This window comes from Schistocerca americana, chromosome 8, assembly GCF_021461395.2.
Source record: "Schistocerca americana isolate TAMUIC-IGC-003095 chromosome 8, iqSchAmer2.1, whole genome shotgun sequence".
Classification (NCBI taxonomy): domain Eukaryota; kingdom Metazoa; phylum Arthropoda; class Insecta; order Orthoptera; family Acrididae; genus Schistocerca; species Schistocerca americana.
The window spans coordinates 513,386,297-513,404,501 of record NC_060126.1 but is presented as its reverse complement, the minus strand read 5'-3'; the positions used below and the strand labels follow the sequence as shown (position 1 = coordinate 513,404,501).

The following is an 18,205-nucleotide window of genomic DNA, read 5'->3' as shown; positions in this document are numbered from 1 at the left end:
CTCTTCCGATCTAAAGCACACACACACACACACACACACACACACACACACACACACCACTCCATCGCTCAGACACTTTCTCGAAGTCGTTTTCAGTAGCGGGACTATGAAATAACCCCGCCCCCCCCACCATCATTATATCAGAGCTCTGAATAACATCTTCAGCTTCAAAACCTGGCCGATGATATATCCATTGGAGCAACAACAGTGTCTACCTGTAGCACTCGTTACCACATTACATCCTAATTTCCAACAAGATCTTTCTCATTTTCCAGTGCCCCCAGCTGTTGCAGCCTACTTAAATTTCATTTCGTCAGAACTCGCTACATCAGAAAATATTTATTTTGTGTCCCCATAAATTCTTTCTATATCTGCCACTATCGTAATTATTGCTATATTATTACTATTATTTGATCATCATCATTATTATTTCTTCCAGTCTATCGTTGCGGCTAATTCAGCAAACAGTGTAAGACAGGAATTAAAATTACAGTCTTGGTCGCGGAGGTTTTTATTTTCAAATTTCAATGTCGCGTTTCGCCTGTGGTAGGCATCTTCAGATTACAGAAACTTCTCTCGGCGCACGGCGTCCATAAACTGATCACACGATACGAATACATCGGCAAAATGCGACTGGGATATGAGATAGTTAAGAGTACCCAGTGCCTGTCAGGTGGGTACTCCACTCGCTGCCTAGCGTAGAGGGCGCCGCACGGGTCGAGGGCAGGTACACAGATCCAGACCAGAGCTTCGTGGCACGCAAGCGCAACGTGTAGGAGCTGCCCCGCAGAAGTGGTGCAAGTAGTCCAGCGGCATCTGCCTGATTCTACTGCTGTACCGGCACTCGAGAGGACCGGTTACCGCACTTCTGCGCATTCCGTGTTTTGTGAGCGGGGCAGCTCCTACACGTTTCGCTCGCGTGCCACGAAGCTCTGGTCTGCACCTGTGCACCTGCCCTCGACCCGTGCGGCGCCCTCTACGCTTGGCAGCGAGTGAGGTACCCACCTGACAGGCACTGGGTACTTTCAACTACTTCATATCCCAGTCGCATCTTTCCGATGTATTCGCATCGTGTGATCAGTTTATGGACGGCGTGCGCCGAGAGAAGTTTCTGTAATCTGAAGATGCCTACCACAGGCGAAACGCGACATTGAAATTTGAAAATAAAAACCTCCGCGACCAAGAGAGTAATTTTAACACATATTATTATTATTGTTATTTTGTTATTATTTTATTACTGCCATCATTACTGGCGGAAACAGCAACAATAACAGTGTAGGTAGGCTGTTTAGGTTTTTACGAGGGCTATCCACAAAGTACATTACGTTTTGGAATTAAAAATAAAGTATTGGAAATTTTTTTTATTATATACAGATGAAAGCCACACTCAAATATTACTTTTATACATAGTTGCCATTTAAATTGAGGCACTTATCGTAGCGATGGACGAGCTTGGAAATTCCTTCGTCGTAAAATTCGGCCGCCTGCGCTTTCAACCACGTGGCGACTGTCTTTTGGGACAAAAAAGGTGTGATTTTTGTGGATTTCCTGGAAAGAGGCACTACAATAAACTCTCAAAGGTATTGCCAAACTCTGCACAACCTCAGAAGAGCAATACAAAACAAGCACAGGGGAAAGTTGGGCTCAAAGATCTTGCCGATTCACGACAGCGCCCGGGCCCACACGGCAAATGCCACTCGTCAAGTTCTCAAATCTTTTAAGTGGGAGTTGTTTCCTCATCCGCCATACAGTCCCGACCTGGTACCGAGCGACTTCCACTTATTCCCAGCAATGAGGAAGTGGTTGGCTATGCAGCGTTTTGATGACGACGCACAGCTTCAAGAAGATGTAACCACGTGGTTGAAGGCGCAGGCGGCCGAATTTTGCGACAAAGGAATTTCCAAGCTCGTCCATCGCTACGATAAGTGCCTGAATTTAAATGGCAACTATGTAGAAAAGTAGTATTTGAGTGTGGCTTTCATCTGTATATAATACAAAAAAATTCCAATACTTTATTTATTTTTAATTCCAAAACGTAATGTACTTTGTGGATAGCCCTCGTATATTGGTAACGCCTCGTAGTGCTCTGTATGAAAATCACTGGCTGTGCTGTATGCAGTCTGTGGCTGGTTGGCATTGTTGTAATATTCGCTACTGTAGTGTTGGGTAGTTGGATGTGAACAGCGCGTAGTGTTGCGCAGTTGGAGGTGAGCCGCCAGCAGTGGTGGATGTGGGGAGAGAGATGGCGGTGTTTTGAGAGCGGATGATCTGGACGTGTGTCCATCGGAGACAGTACATTTGTAAGGCTGGATGTCATGACCTGATTTTATATATATATATATATATATATATATATATTTATATATATATATATATATATATATATATATATATATATATATATATGTGACTTTTGAACACTATTAAGGTAAATACCTTGTTTGTTCTCTATCAAAATCTTTCATTTGCTAACTATGCCCATCAGCAGTTAGTGACTTCAGTAGTTTGAATCTTTTATTTAGCTGGCAGTATTGGCGCTCGCTGTATTGCAGTAGTTCGAGTAACGAAGATTTTTGTGAGGTAAGTGATTCATTAAAGGTATAGGTTATTGTTAGTCAGGGCCATTCTTTTGTAGGGATTATTGAAAGTCAGACTGCGTTGTGCTAAAAATATTGTGTGTCAGTTTATTGATGATCTAAATAAGTGAAGAGAGAAATGTCTGTGCACGTTCAGTTTTGCTCAGCTGTTTGAAAATCAAATAACGTAAGGGGTTTATCAGCACAATCATTCATAAATTTTTCTAAGCGGAGGTTTAAACAGCTATAATAAAAGTACTGCTAGTATTAACTTGATTAGCTAGTAGTCAGTACTATGTATTCTAATAGTCTGTATAGATGCTCAAATCATTTTCTTACTGTCAATCATAATAAAATTATTATCATTTCTTCAGTAACTGTCAGGTCGAGTATCTAAAAAAAAATCAATCAGTGAATTGTGTTTGGTTATAAAATTCCCATCGTGATCGTCTTGTAGATACGCCGTAGAAGTAATAGGTTAGTTTTTATTACATTGGAACTACTGCGCTGTTTCGTAATCTCTGGTTGCCAGCACGTAGCCATTCAAACATACGAATCATTCATATTTTTCCTTAAACGGACTTGGTCTGCACTATTTCGATGAAAACGGTGGAAACGGGTTTTGGAAAATGAAATTATGTAACTAGCTAGCGCGGTCTCACAACACTTCAGAAGGACTTTGGGGCGGGTGCTCGGCTGTCTGCCACTTGTGTTGGTCGACTTCTGCGTCGCGACACTTGCTGTTTTCTGGGAGTTTGGCGCACCACTTGACGACGATGATTTTCAACAGACATGCTGTCCCGTGCAGATTCTTCACTTTCTGATGGACGTCTAGCGGTGCTTGTACTTTGGCTGTCGAGGGAAGAGTAACAGCGTGTCATTCCTGTTTGGACTCATTTGGTAATAGCGTCGCCACAGTTCACGTTTCGGCATATACCGCACGCACGTCGGAAAGAAGTAATGGCCGCTATCGACAGGGGATCTCAAGTTGATTCCGTATTTCTAGATTTCCGGAAAGCTTTTGACACCGTTCCTCACAAGCGACTTCTAATCAAGCTGCGGGCCTATGGGGTATCGTCTCAGTTGTGCGACTGGATTCGTGATTTCCTGTCAGGAAGGTCGCAGTTCGTAGTAATAGACGGCAAATCATCGAGTGAAACTGAAGTGATATCAGGTGTTCCCCAGGCAAGCGTCCTGGGACCTCTGCTGTTCCTGATCTATATAAATGACCTGGGTGACAATCTGAGCAGTTCTCTTAGGTTGTTCGCAGATGATGCTGTAATTTACCGTCTAGTAAGGTCATCCGAAGACCAGTATCAGTTGCAAAGCGATTTAGAAAAGATTGCTGTATGGTGTGGCAGGTGGCAGTTGACGCTAAATAACGAAAAGTGTGAGGTGATGCACACGAGTTCCAAAAGAAATCCGTTGGAATTCGATTACTCGATAAATAGTACAATTCTCAAGGCTGTCAATTCAACTAAGTACCTGGGTGTTAAAATTACGAACAATTTCAGTTGGAAAGACCACATAGATAATATTGTGGGGAAGGCGAGCCAAAGGTTGCGTTTCATTGGCAGGACACTTAGAAGATGCAACAAGTCCACTAAAGAGACAGTTTACACTACACTCGTTCGTCCTCTGTTAGAATATTGCTGCGCGGTGTGGGATCCTTACCAGGTGGGATTGACGGAGGACATCGAAAGGGTGCAAAAAAGGGCAGCTCGTTTTGTATTATCACGTAATAGGGGAGAGAGTGTGGCAGATATGATACGCGAGTTGGGATGGAAGTCATTAAAGCAAAGACGTTTTTCGTCGCGACGAGATCTATTTACGAAATTTCAGTCACCAACTTTCTCTTCCGAATGCGAAAATATTTTGTTGAGCCCAACCTACATAGGTAGGAATGATCATGAAAATAAAATAAGAGAAATCAGAGCTCGAACAGAAAGGTTTAAGTGTTCGTTTTTCCCGCGCGCTGTTCGGGAGTGGAATGGTAGAGAGATAGCATGATTGTGGTTCGACGAACCCTCTGCCAAGTACTTAAATGTGAATTGCAGAGTAGTCATGTATATGTAGAAAGACACGAATGCCTGTAGGTCGGTGCTTATGTACTCGCTTCGAAGTCGCGCTATGTTGCATACAGCTTGCAACAACGCCCTCTGACAGGAACTTTTTGATTCCTCATTATATATAGTGTTTGATGCTCCTAGACAGCCAGAACTCAGTTAAGAATTATAGAGATTTTATAAACCAGTTAAAGAAATGAAAGGAAAAAAACCCACAAAAGACCCTTGTGCAGATTTTCTAACTACTTAACTGCTTTGGAGCCAGTTGGACGCAGGTCGCCCACAGACCCGGAGGAAGTGGTCACTGGAGGGGCCTGGACCAGCCCCGATCGCGGTGGTTCAAAATGGTTCAAATGGCTCTGACCACTATGGGACTTAACATCTGAGGTCATCTGTTCCCTAGAACTTAGAACTACTTAAACCTAACAAACCTAAGGACATCACTCACATCCATGCCCGAGGCAGGATTGGAGCCTGCGACCGTAGCGGTCGCGCGGTTCCGGACCGAAGCGCCTAGAACCGCTCGGCCAGAGCGGCCGGCGCGCCCGCCCTCTGCCTCCGTGGGCCGCCCCCGTGTGTCCCGCCGTGGCCGGCTGTGGGGGCGGCAGCTGCTTCTTCCACCTGTCACCCCATTCGGTTCGCACCGGGTGACTCGTGTAAGACTGCAGCCTGGTTCGGTTTTCGTCTTGCAGGAAGCTTTGCTGGGGAGAAGGCGACCACCCCGATTTCCAGGCTGTCCAGGCATTCAGAGTGCTGGCAGTTTTGCAGACGAGTTAACGAGATTTCAGTCGGATTGTAGAACCACAGTTTGCGATGCCGCGTGTAGGACGAGAAAGAGTCTTTTGTTTGAGAAAGACGTTGCTCTCTTTCTGCGCGAGGTGGTAGAACGTCGCTTAGCTCTGGGAGGGAATGAACTGCTGTAGGCAGAAGCGTACTGGGTACAGCGTGGGTGTCCTTTCTGAGCCGAATACACACTTAATGGCTGTGGGTACCTGTTGAGCCATACCGCTGAACAGTAATGAGATGACGAATAAACTAAAGCCAGTGCTGTTGTCCTCAGATTGTTCGAAACCCCATCAAAGTAGTGACCGGTTGGTAGGACGCATCATCAGGCGTCGGCGATTCTCGTCAATTAAGTGATGCAGTGATTTTTTTTTTTTCCTGGTGGGAGTGATGTAAGAGGTGTGTTAAAAAAATTCCGGGACTTTTTGTCCGCGAAATTTTTCTACGCCTACCTTTTACTTATTGTGAATGGGCTCCTTCGAAATACTCTGCTCCACAATTGATACGCCGCTCCCAACGCCGTTTACTGTGCTGGAGGCAGTCTTTGTACGCCTTTGACTGGATCGCGCGAAGCGCCGTCTGCGAATCTTCTTTTATCTCGTCTATCGTTGCAAATCTTCGTCCTTTCAACGGGGTTTTCAAATTTCGAGGAAAAAAATTCCGCAGGGGCCAGATCTGGAGAATACAGAGGATAAGGCAGCACAGTGATTTCGTTTTTTGTGCAATATTGACGCACCAACAGAGATGAATGTGCGGGTGCGTTATCGTGATGCGAGAGCCACGAATTGTCTCGCCACATTTCAGGCCGTTTCCTTCTCACCTTTCCTGGCAGGCGTCACAACACGTCCCCATAGTACCATCGCTTAACAGTTTGTCCCTGTCGCACGAGTTCATGATGAACTAATCCTCCAAAGTCAAAGAAAACTATCAGCATGGCTTTGACATTTGACCTGACATGACCAGAATTTTTTAGTCTTGGAGAACCTTTGCCGACTCATTGTGAAGACTGAACCTCGGTCTCAACACCACCGCAGGCGTCCTGCATCGTTTGGTGTGTCTCTGTAAAGGTTTTGTTCAGTTTCACGCAAAACTTAATGCAGACGCTTTGCTCCTGTAAGTTTGCCGTCTCGAAATTCGCAAACTGTGCGACACAACGTTATGCTCGGCACAGCACTGAACAATAACTGGCAGACAGGCAACAGTGAAACTTACGGTAGTTACACATTAAACACAGGCGTGTGCGGGGATGCCAACCGTAATTTGTTTCAACATACCATTTGTGTGAAATTACGAATGTTGCGGAATTTTCTGAACAGACCTCGTATAAATTTTGGACGGGGACCGAGAATCCACATATATTGTAATAATGGATGTATGTATGTGTACGTTTGCTCGACATCTCGTCTTAAATCGCTGGACAGGTTTCAAGCAAGATTGGGACAGTTATACCTTACTGTCAGGCATCAGTCGCCGTGAACCGCCTGCGTATCAGACAGGTGGGGCTGGGAGTGAAAAAGAAGCGTAGCCCAAAACGCTTGAATTACCAGACTTATTTAATTCTATTTTTCACAATGACAGCACTTAGCGACTTGCAGCAACCTTTACACATAATTTCAAACCTTTACAATTTTTTCCCTAGAGAACAACCCCTAGGAAACGTTGGAAGGAGTTCGATTTGGACTTGCTAAGATTGCGACATTCCTTCTGCAAATATTTTGTAACGCACGTGTCGCCACTGTGATGCTCATTGTTAAGGTCAGGCACTGTCAGTGCAGCCTCAGCAGGCCAGGGTTGAAAATGAACCCGTGAGGTTCGAAACTAGTCGCCAAACGTAAGTACTGCAACTGTTGACAGATTCGTTAATAAACGCTTTACGAAAGGAAAAAAAAAGTTTATGGCTTTTTTTCCGCTGTTTTTGTACTGTTCGTGCAGTAAAAGTGGCATGACGCTCTAATTTAATACTTCTTTACTACGGACTGTATTCGCGTCACATTCTGCGAACAGTGTGCACATATAGCTCTGAATACAACTCCAAAATTACACCATTCGACGACACGTACTTCAATGGATATGACGTCATAAACAGTGAGAGCGTGAAAAACTGCTGCATCGTGCATTACATTTAAATTTTTTACTTCGTCGTTACTAACTGTATACGCAACACATTTTGCAGACATTATCCCCATACAGCCCTGAATGCACCTACGAAAATTAATCATTGTGTGACACGTATTTCAGGAGGAATGACGTCACACACATGAAGCACAAGGCCAGACGATGCGAGGTACGGGCGTGGACGCACAGCTGTAGACGAACACCTGGGCGACGCCAGGTTTCCCTGGTAGCTATGTAAGGTGTCAGGCAAATCCAACACCTTCCATGAAAACCCTGACATGATAAGCAAATCCAGTAGTATGTCACATAGCTCCCAATAAATCGTGACATTAAATTAACCAAAGTAATACGAGTAATGAGTGAGCAAATGGAATACCACAGACTAACACAAGAATGCCTAAATGCATGTCATACCTTCCCACCATAAGACAGACGCGAGAAACGAGAACAGAAGCCAAGAGCAGAACCGTGTTAAGCTAGAAGGCCCTACGATAAGGGCGGACACCCACGTCGCCAGCTAACCACCAGGACCACCCCTCAGCCCAAGTTAAAAGCTAGAGCCCTCCAGAAAAACAGTATAGATCATACGATAACACTAAAAGGGCCACACCAGCCGCAAGTTTTAGCGTGAGACTTTTTCGTGTCTCTGTTACGTTGCAAACTTTAAAAACATTGCCCCACCACGAAAAGTATAACGTTTCTCATTGGATAGACAGAATTTTTGTAGGCGGAGCTTAAGGTTAACATTGAGACCCTGATTGGTTAGATGAAAACACAGCCAGATATTTTTTTTTAAAACCCACTTCGGTAAATTGTAGTAAGGAGATACCGCATTTTTGAGCGCATAAGGCTTCACTCAGAACTGCAGAAGTCTCATCTGTTACATTCCCTTTTTATGTAATACTAGTGTCGATCATCAATTGAAGCTTTGGTTATGTCATCACTAGTCTCACTGAACTCTTCTGAACTCTACATGTCATGTGTGGTCTGGCGTCTCCTTACCAGCAACAGGTCCCAGGTTCAAACTAGTCAATTCCCTAAAAAACACGCTCAGAGCGTCGTTGCTTGAAAGTGGTAGGGAGACACGACTTAGAAGAACAGACACCACGCAGAATGTTAGAGAATGGGGACCCTGCCAGGATGGTAAAATACCTTGATTGAAGGTCGACCAAATGCCTAACTAGGTCAGAAAAATATCTTGTTGAAAAATTTTTGTAACAAAATTTTTTTTCTTAAAGTTATACATAGTCGAAAACAGTAGCTGCAGTGATTCATTTTAGCAGAGACAATAGCATAATTAAGTTATGAATTTTAATATTGTTAGAATTAAGTTTTCTCTCCAATGCAAGCGCACAGGTGGCGGATACATCGTTGACAAGCTGGTTCTGACCCAACAAGTAAGTGAATTGATTGTCAAGTCGTGTGTGCAAAAAGTTTATGAAACGCGCGAGATCGTATGAGCGCATGTTGACGCGAAGTAGGGCGCGTGAATTGCTTTTAAAACAGAAAATAAGGGATTCGGAAAGATTAGCAATGGCAGATCGAGACCTTGACCGAATTGAGGTAGAGACCCAACATGAAGACGGACAGAGAATAGAGGACAGTACAACAGACGATGCAGTATCGCGAGAAATAGGACAGATAACGCACCATAACGAGGATAATGTACGTCAAGGCATAGAAAACATAAGTCAGCATACGACAGAGGAGCAGGAAGGTAGAGAGACAACCGATGAGGATTCCAACTTGCGTCTTGAATACGTAGAACCCATAGTACAAGTAATCAGAGCTCCCTCACCACAGAGTACAAGGAATTCGAGCAGAAACGTGTCACCGCACAGTTCAATGAAATCGGTTGGAAACCAACAACTGGGCGAAAACACAGAGCGTAGGACGTCGGAAGAAAACGCAATGTGACCCACCAATCTGGCAGAATTATTACAATTAATGACGGAAACCATGACAAGACAAAATAAAGAAATTGCGAACCAAATTAAAATTCAGAATGCAGAAACGACGAAACAAATTGCAGAAACCACGAGACAATTGCGTGAGATTAAAGAACAAAACAAAAAAATTCAGTTACACCTAAGTCATATTGAAGACGAGGCAAGAGAATCTCGAGAAGTGATAGGAAACTTAATAACAGGTCACAATCAATTGAGAACAGACATTGACAAGGTACAAGCGGACGTACAAACATTGCGTAATGACACTCAGGGCGAGATCAAAACATTATGTAACAACACCCAGGGAGAAGTCAAGAAACTAGAGAAACAGATAAACGTAATTACTAGACAAGCAGCAGGTACAGCGCGTGAAACTGTTGAAAACAGTGTGTTACACAAACGTATCACAAAAGCAGTGCTGAAAAGATATGATAACCGCATAGTCAAAATAGAAGCGCAAACGAAGCGACAATTTCAGAAATTGCGAACAGAGTTGTTGCAAACCATTGAAGAGCGTGGTGAACAGGATCGAACAAGCACTGAGTCTGCAACCACATCCGTATCTGTAACAGCACCGGAAAAACAAGCAATTAACGAAGATATCATGCATTTTCGATTCCAATCATAGGCGGAAAGTAACATACGTGAAATCAGACAGCCTGCACAGCAACAAACACGTTTCGAAATTCTTGATGAACAAACGGCACCACAAACACATGCGGAAACACAAATGTATGTTTCAAGACAGTTTGGATCGTGCAATGAAGCGGCAAGGTTAGCCAGACAAGATTCCGAACCAATACGAGACAATGGAAAGCCAGGTCGCGAAGAGTACAGTGCAATGCATTCAGCTACACGTTCACAACCGATGGAAGAAAATTATTGCGTACCACTCCAACTATACTACGCAAGGGAAATGATCAGGAACAAAAGCGGCGAAGAATCGCGAATTTCATGTGGAACTATGACGAAGTACGACAACGATCATTTCCTCACAGTCAGAAAATTTCACTTTCGAGAAGGAAACTCATTACATCCACGAACTTTTATTGATCAATTCCGAGTAGGATTACCAGAACACTGGACGCCAGCACACAAAACTCATTACATCCACGAACTTTTATTGATCAATTCCGAGTAGGATTACCAGAACACTGGACGCCAGCACACAGATTAGACTTTATATGTGCACACATGTTAGGAACAGTCGCAGAAACCATGCAAAATGTTGCAGCGACATGCCGATCGTACGAAGATTTCAGAGAGAAGTTTCTCTCACAATATTGGTCCAGCGAAGCACTGAACAGAGTGAAGTACGAATTATTACAGAACCCATATTTTGAAAATTCAGGAGAGAAGAGTCCCGTGAAATTTTTCGAATTAATGGCAAAGAAAAATCAATGCTTAGATGTACCATACAGTGACGAAGAGTTGATTAAACTATGCGCGATGAAGTTACCATTGAAATACCAGCAATCATTAGTAGGTCGCGGAGGCAATGACGTCGAAGCATTTAAAGGTATTCTAAGGGAACTAGAGTTCTTATTTTCGGAAGATGATGCAAGAAAAAGAAGAAGCGCACGTGAAAACGAAAGCAAAAAGCTGTGGAATCCACAAGACACAGTACAGAGAAACAATAATTACGAACCACGTGATAACTTCGCACCAAGAAACGACAATAGATTTCAACAAAGAACCGGTTATGGATTTAGAAGAGAATATGGCAATAACTGTAATTCACCCAGGAACGGTAACAACTATTACAGAGGGAATAACGACAACCGGAACGGGTACTGGAGAACCAATAGACCGACAAATTATCAATAAAGAAACCATTATCAACAAGCTGAACAAGAAAAGAGAATACAGATAGAAGAGGTGGAGGTAAGACCACCAAACCCCAGCAAACGTTCGAATTGACAGCTAAGCGCCCATGCCAAAGAAAATGACGCACCGACCCAGGACAATTGCAGCACCTTGAACAGAGAAGTAAATACCTTATCACGAGAAGAGAAGAAGGAAGAAACAAATCCGCAGAGACCAGATGAAAACGAAGACAGGAAAATAACAATATCGTGTTGGGACGAAATTAATTGGGAGAATACTGACGAGGAAGATTAATTACCAGAGGCATGCACAACGAATGTAGGAGGAAAGGACGAAGTAATGAGTATTGCAGAGCTATTTGAGACGGAAACCAGGGAAAGCGAATTCAATGAGGACAATGCGCAATCGACAGAAGTTGAAAATAAGTTACTAGTGTGCAAGCAACCCAACGTATATAATGAAGGAAGTTATGAAGCGATAATTAGAGCATTTAAATGCGATTATGTGGAAGCAGCGACGAAGAAGGAGAAGATAGACGAGTATGAGGAAAAAGTAGAGGATGTTGAAGAAAGCGTAAATGAAGGAAGAAATAGAGAAAAGGAAATAAAAGAGAGAGAAGTAGCAGTCGAAGCTTATCCTACAGAAAGTTCGAATTCACAAGGGAAATTCCTGAAAAGACTCATGTATGATTCAGTGGAGAATTCGTTGATGCAAGAAGAAGAAGAACAGAACGAACCCTTTCAAATTCAACCAATTGTGAAGGCCATGGTCAAGCATATCCCAGTCAATATTGTAACTGATAGCGGAAGTGAACTGACTGCGATCTCAGAAAATTTATTCATGCAGTGTAATGCCAATGAGGAATTGCCAGTTCTGAAAACACGTAAGCGCAGTCCGGAACCGCGCGACTGATACGGTCGCAGGTTCGAATCCTGCCTCGGGCATGGATGTGTGTGATGTCCTTAGGTTAGTTAGGTTTAAGTAGTTCTAAGTGCTAGGGGACTGATGACCTCAGATGTTGAGTCCCATAGTGCTCAGAGCCATTTTGAAAACACGTAAGATTAAAGTAAGAGGTCCTATTAGAAACAATGCTGCGGAAGTTACGAGACAAGGTCAAAAGATCGAAGCCAACTTCGTGATTATACCTAAACTAACTGTAGATTTGATTATAGGTGCAGATTTTGTAAATGAGAGACGAGCGATAATAGATATGGGGAAAGGTAGCGTAACATTCGGGAATGTCACACTTCTCTTTGAGCAAAAGCTAAAATTAGAAGAAATACCAGTTATAAACTGTTGTGTCTAGGCAAGACAGCCTAGACACAATGAGAGGAAGCCGAAAGGCACGCGCTTAAACTCACGCAGGCTGGCGTGAGGTCTGAAACAGGATACGTAATGAATGCCATAAAGAAAAGTACGTAGCTGCTGGAATACTTAACTTTAATCCACAATTGGTGAACATTGGTCTTGTTGATACAGTATTATCATCTCAATATAACTTGGTGATGGCGCCTTGCTAGGTCGTAGCAATTGACTTAGCTGAAGGCTATGCTAACTATCGTCTCGGCAAATGAGAGCGTATTTGTCAGTGATCCCCTTCTGGCAAAGTCGTCTGTGCAACTGGGGCGAGTGCTAGTACGTCTCTCTAGACCTGCCGTGTGGTGGCGCTCGGTCTGCGATCACTGACAGTGGCGACACGCGGGTCCGACGTATACTACCGACCGGACCGCGGCCGATTTAAAAGGCTACCACCTAGCAAGTGTGGTGTCTGGCGGTGACACCACATAAACAAACAATTAAGAATGACGCGAGATAAAGAGGATGAAGAATTAGAATGGTGTGCACAAAAGGGGGAATCGCCTCAACTCATGTTAGAAGTCCATAAAGAAATCGACGAAAAATTGCAAGAAGTTCAAGGTATTTCGGAACACAGTAAAAGAGAATTAGAGGGTATTTTACGAGATAAAGCAGAGGTATTTTTACCTAAGACTGTTAGTATTAAACACTTATTTGACTTCACTATTACACACATACCAGGACCAGCGAATGTATTAGCAGATGCTGTATCATGATGTCCACAGGGTGCATCCAATAACATAGGTTTGGAAGCAGCAGAAGACCAGTTTACAATGTACTATATGAAACAAGTACCTTTCGAAAACTACATTACGACAGCATTGAAAAACATAGGCAAAGAACAGGACAAGGATCCCAAAATACTAGGAATCAAACACAAGTGGAGAAGTAAGGATTTTCCAGACATTCGACAGCACTGTCTCGTAAAAAACAATGTTTTATTTTTTAGACGAAATGTTGCAACGAATGAATGATTAATTTATATCCCAGATGAACTAATTAATAAGTACATATGGTATACACATTTAAGTAATGGCCACTTTGGACCAAAGAAATGCTTTTTAAAAATAGAACAAACAAGCCATTTTCCTAATATGGAAAGACGAATTAGAACAGTATTAGTCAAATGAAAAAAATGTATGAGGGCTAAACACGTCACTTTCCAAACCAAACCACCTATGTTTCCAATAATCCCTAAAAAATTAAAACAAATAGCTGCGACAGATTTGATGGGGCCCCTCCCATGCACAAAAAATGGATATATTTTCATATTTGTCCTTTTGGAACTTACTTTTAAATATGTTACCTTGACACCATTAAAACGGGCAACAGGTCTTACTATAAGTAAAGCATTTAGACAAGATTTTCTCAGAGAAGTAGGTCGAGTGGAACGAATAATTTCGGATAATGGCCCACAATACAAATCAGTGCAATGGCAGAACACGTTAAAACAACACAAAATAAAACCCATCTACATATCTAAGTACAAACCTAGCGTAAATCCAGCAGAACGATCTATGAGGGACATAGGCACTTTATGCCGATTATATGCAGGCAAAAGACACAACACATGAGGTATATACCTTAAAGATTTTCAAGAAGTAATAAATGAAATGCCATATAGCACTACACTACTACCTCCAGTTACTGTACTTAAAAATATTGAACCCCCAAACATAACCAGAGAAAATGTTAGATTTCCTATTGCACCATGTAGACAGCACAAACAGGTCATAGCAACAGCACTCTCCAACATCAGAAAGGCAGCCATTAAAAGAAAAGAAAGAGGAGATAGAACAGGAATTAAAAGAACATTCTCAGTAGGCCAGAAAGTATTTGTAAAAACACACCATCTCTCCAGCAAACAGAAACACAAAATACATAGGTTTTACACTGCATACAAAGGACCTGTCATAATTAGCCGAATTGCTCATGATAATGCTGTGGAACTAATGAACCCAAAAACAGGCAAAACCTTAGGACTTCACCATGTGAGCCATATCAAAAAGTTTGAAGATTAATTTTGTTACTGGTAAATAATCAGCACAGTATTTCAAGATTATGTTGCAGATAAGATCGTCAGGAGAAAGAAGAATGAAGAGAGAGGAAGGTGGGAAAAAGAAAGTAGTTTCAATAAAAACAAAAACAAAAATAACACCAATAGTACCACAGATTAAGATGAAGGGATAAAACATAGATAGTCTAACAGCATGAAATACTAAAATGCTATACACCACGACACTACACAAAAATAAAAAACGAATTTGAGGATTCTTGTAGAAGTTAAGACTAAAAATATGTTAGTATTGTAACATGGAAAGGGCACCGAAATTTGTAAAGCTTTTTAAGAAGGCGTAAAACAATGTAGGTACTAGACATATGTTAGATGATTATAAGTAAAACTTTTTGTAAGAACCATTGTAAAAACTCCAGCAAAGACCAGATGCAATGACCCACAAGTTGCAACGCGAGAAGTATCAAGAAAGAAAAGGACGTAATTAGCAAGAAATGATTCCTACAAGGCAGAAGCGTTGAGAGAAGGGAAAGAACAGCGGGACCAACAGAGGCCCTTATATCTGATGTGGGCAGTAAATCTGCCCGCTAAGCGAAACCCTACTGTGACAGAACACGGAAGGTCGAGAGGGTCTTGGAACGTCCCGACTCAGCAGAGCGAGCAAGAAACGGCCCGACGAGAAGACGGCTTGGGCAAGCCACCACTGGCAAAAAATATGTGTAAAAGTGACACCACCGCTATTAAACAGCACGCTGATGCACGATACTGAAGAAAACGTCCACAAAGTAGAAATGACATGTCCAAACAATTTATGAAACTGTTACTAAGAGGAGAACTTCAAAGCAACTAGTTATCAATAAATATTTCCATATCCTGGCCAGAGAAGAACCAAGAAGCAAGTAAGAAGCAGAGAAAAAGCAGGAAGAACAGAAGTTGAAGATTCGCAAGATTGAGACTAAGAAAGAAGATGGGTGAAGAATAGACGACATACCTTCCCAAATCCCTATCCTATTGTAAACTAGTCATCTGCGAAGTATTACGACGAAAAACGACCGCTTTCAGCGACACATAACGATGACTTTCACGCATACAAAGCCAGTAAACCACGAGATTCTGCACTCACAGCTCCATTCCATTACGGGACCTCCATAACAGCAACACACACTTGCAAAGCCTACAAGGAACGACGAACGAAGCTGTACATCAAATACTTACCCACATCCATCCCGCTCAAGTCCATCACCTTTGTGCAAAAACATTCGCCAACCTCATGCTTAAACATTCATAGGACTGTGTGAATGTGTGAAATCAAATTATGTGATGTAGAATTTGTGCAAAAGAAACATGTGAAAAACTAAATAAGTTAAGCACGCCAGACAGCTAATAAACTAGAAAATAACAGTCATTGACTATAGACTTAAGTAAAAAATAGACTATCGATAAAAATAAGTCATTAGTTCTGAAATGGACAGTATATAAAGAACAAAAGTAAGGCATAATAAACACTAAAACTATATGCCACTTATTTTCTCCTCATAAAAATAAAAGAATAACTATATTTTACTTATTTTCTCCTTATAAAAACAAAGAATAAAAAATTATCTTGTTGGATATTTTCCCTTTTTTTAACATTTGTACCATTTGTTAGGATAATATCTCAATACTTGTGTATGTATATTTCTTTGTCAAAGCAATTCTTGGAAATAATTCTTATTTTTTAGTGTAACAATGTTGAAATGAGTGTCTAGAAACAAAAACATTTTACTTATACATGATATATAGAAAATGTGTTAGGAATAGAATTTAGTTCATTACTACATTCATAAAAACAAATTTCTAAGAAAATCGATGTGAAAGACTCCTCACTTTCGATAACAAACTTCTTAAAAAACAAACTTCACACTTAAATAAAGAAAGAACATGATTAAAAAATTATAATTATAATAGAATAAAAATATTCTTCTCTTGTCAATATAAACATATTTTTGAGAATAATGTGGAAGAATATAATAATATAAATTAGTAATACAAACTAGCATAGAATCAGACTAATGTGGCTGAACAGCAGGCAACAAAATTTAGATAAAGGAATAATTTTTGACTGACTTAGACAACGATTCAATCATTGCCTAACTTCAGTGCAAAAATTAAGTTCGAAGGATGGTGATATGTAAGGTGTCAGGCAAATCCAACACCTTCCATGAAAACCCTGACATGATAAGCAAATCCAGTAGTATGTCACATAGCTCCGAATAAATCGTGACACTAAATTAACCAAAGTAATACGATCAACGAGTGAGCAAATGCAATACCACAGACTAACACAAGAATGCCTAAATGCATGTCATACCTTCCCAGCATGAGACAGACGCATTTCCATGGGGAGAAACGAGAACAGAAGCCGAGAGCAGAACCGTGTTAAGCTAGAAGGCCCTATGATAAGGGACGAACACCCACGTTGCCAGCTAACCACCAGGACCACCCCCAGCCCATTTAAAAGCTAGAGCCCTCCAGAAGAACAGCATAGATCTTACGATAACACTAAAAGGGCCACACCAGCTGCAAGTTTTAGCGTGAGACTTTTTCGCGTCTCTGTTATGTTGCAAACGTTAAAAACATTGCCCCACCACGAAAAGTAACCACCAGGACCACCTCCCAGCCCATGTTAAAAGATAGAGCCCTCCAGAAGAACAGTATAGATCTTACGATAACAACAAAAGGGCCACACCAGCTGCAAGTTTTAGCGTGAGACTTTTTCGCATCTCTGTTACGTTGCAAACTTTAAAAATATTGCCCCACCACGAAATGTATAACGTTTCTCATTGGATAGACAGAATTTTTGTAGGCGGAGCTTAAGGTTAACATTGAGACCCTGATTGGTCAGATGAAAACACAGCCAGACAGTTTTTTTTTTAAACCAACTTCAGTAAATTGTAGTAAGGAGAAGTTAGGAGAGAGTTGCTTATGAGACGGCGAGGTGCAGGGAGCTGTGCCGTCCGCTGCCCCCTGACGAAGACCGACGAGGTAATGAATGCACGTGATGCCACATTTTTGAGTGCGTAAGGCTTCACTCAGAACTGCAGAAGTCTCATCTGTTACATCCCCTTTTTACGTAATACTAGTGTCGATCGTCAATTGAAGCTCATGGTATTCACATTTGCTACGTAAGTTAAAATCTGAAACGCGATGATTTTTCTGTTATATAATTATTGAGAAGCCACATCAGCCACTGTAATTTACGACAAGTTAGATTAGTAATTAAAGATAATTGAGGGTCACTGTAGACCATTTTGATAGTTTTCTCATTTGTGAAACTTAATGTAAACCTAGATTATAGATGTGATATGGCATAGGTCATCCTTCGATCCATTGTAGAACTTGGAAACCACTCAGGGAATATTCGTTCACATTTTTGTTGAACGCAGTTGGTTTTTATCATCCTGTATTAAAATATTTCCTTTTATCAATAGTGCACGTTATAAAAAATGTTTTGTGAGTAGAATAAAATTTCCATTGGTA

General features: G+C 41.7%; 1 protein-coding gene across 1 annotated transcript in view; it reads left to right on the top strand.

Annotated features, from left to right (window-relative positions):
- Nucleotides 1–18,205, top strand: part of LOC124545951 (cytochrome P450 4C1-like) — a 192,425-nt gene that overhangs the window by 25,817 nt on the left and 148,403 nt on the right. The gene's annotated exons all lie outside the window — the stretch shown is intronic.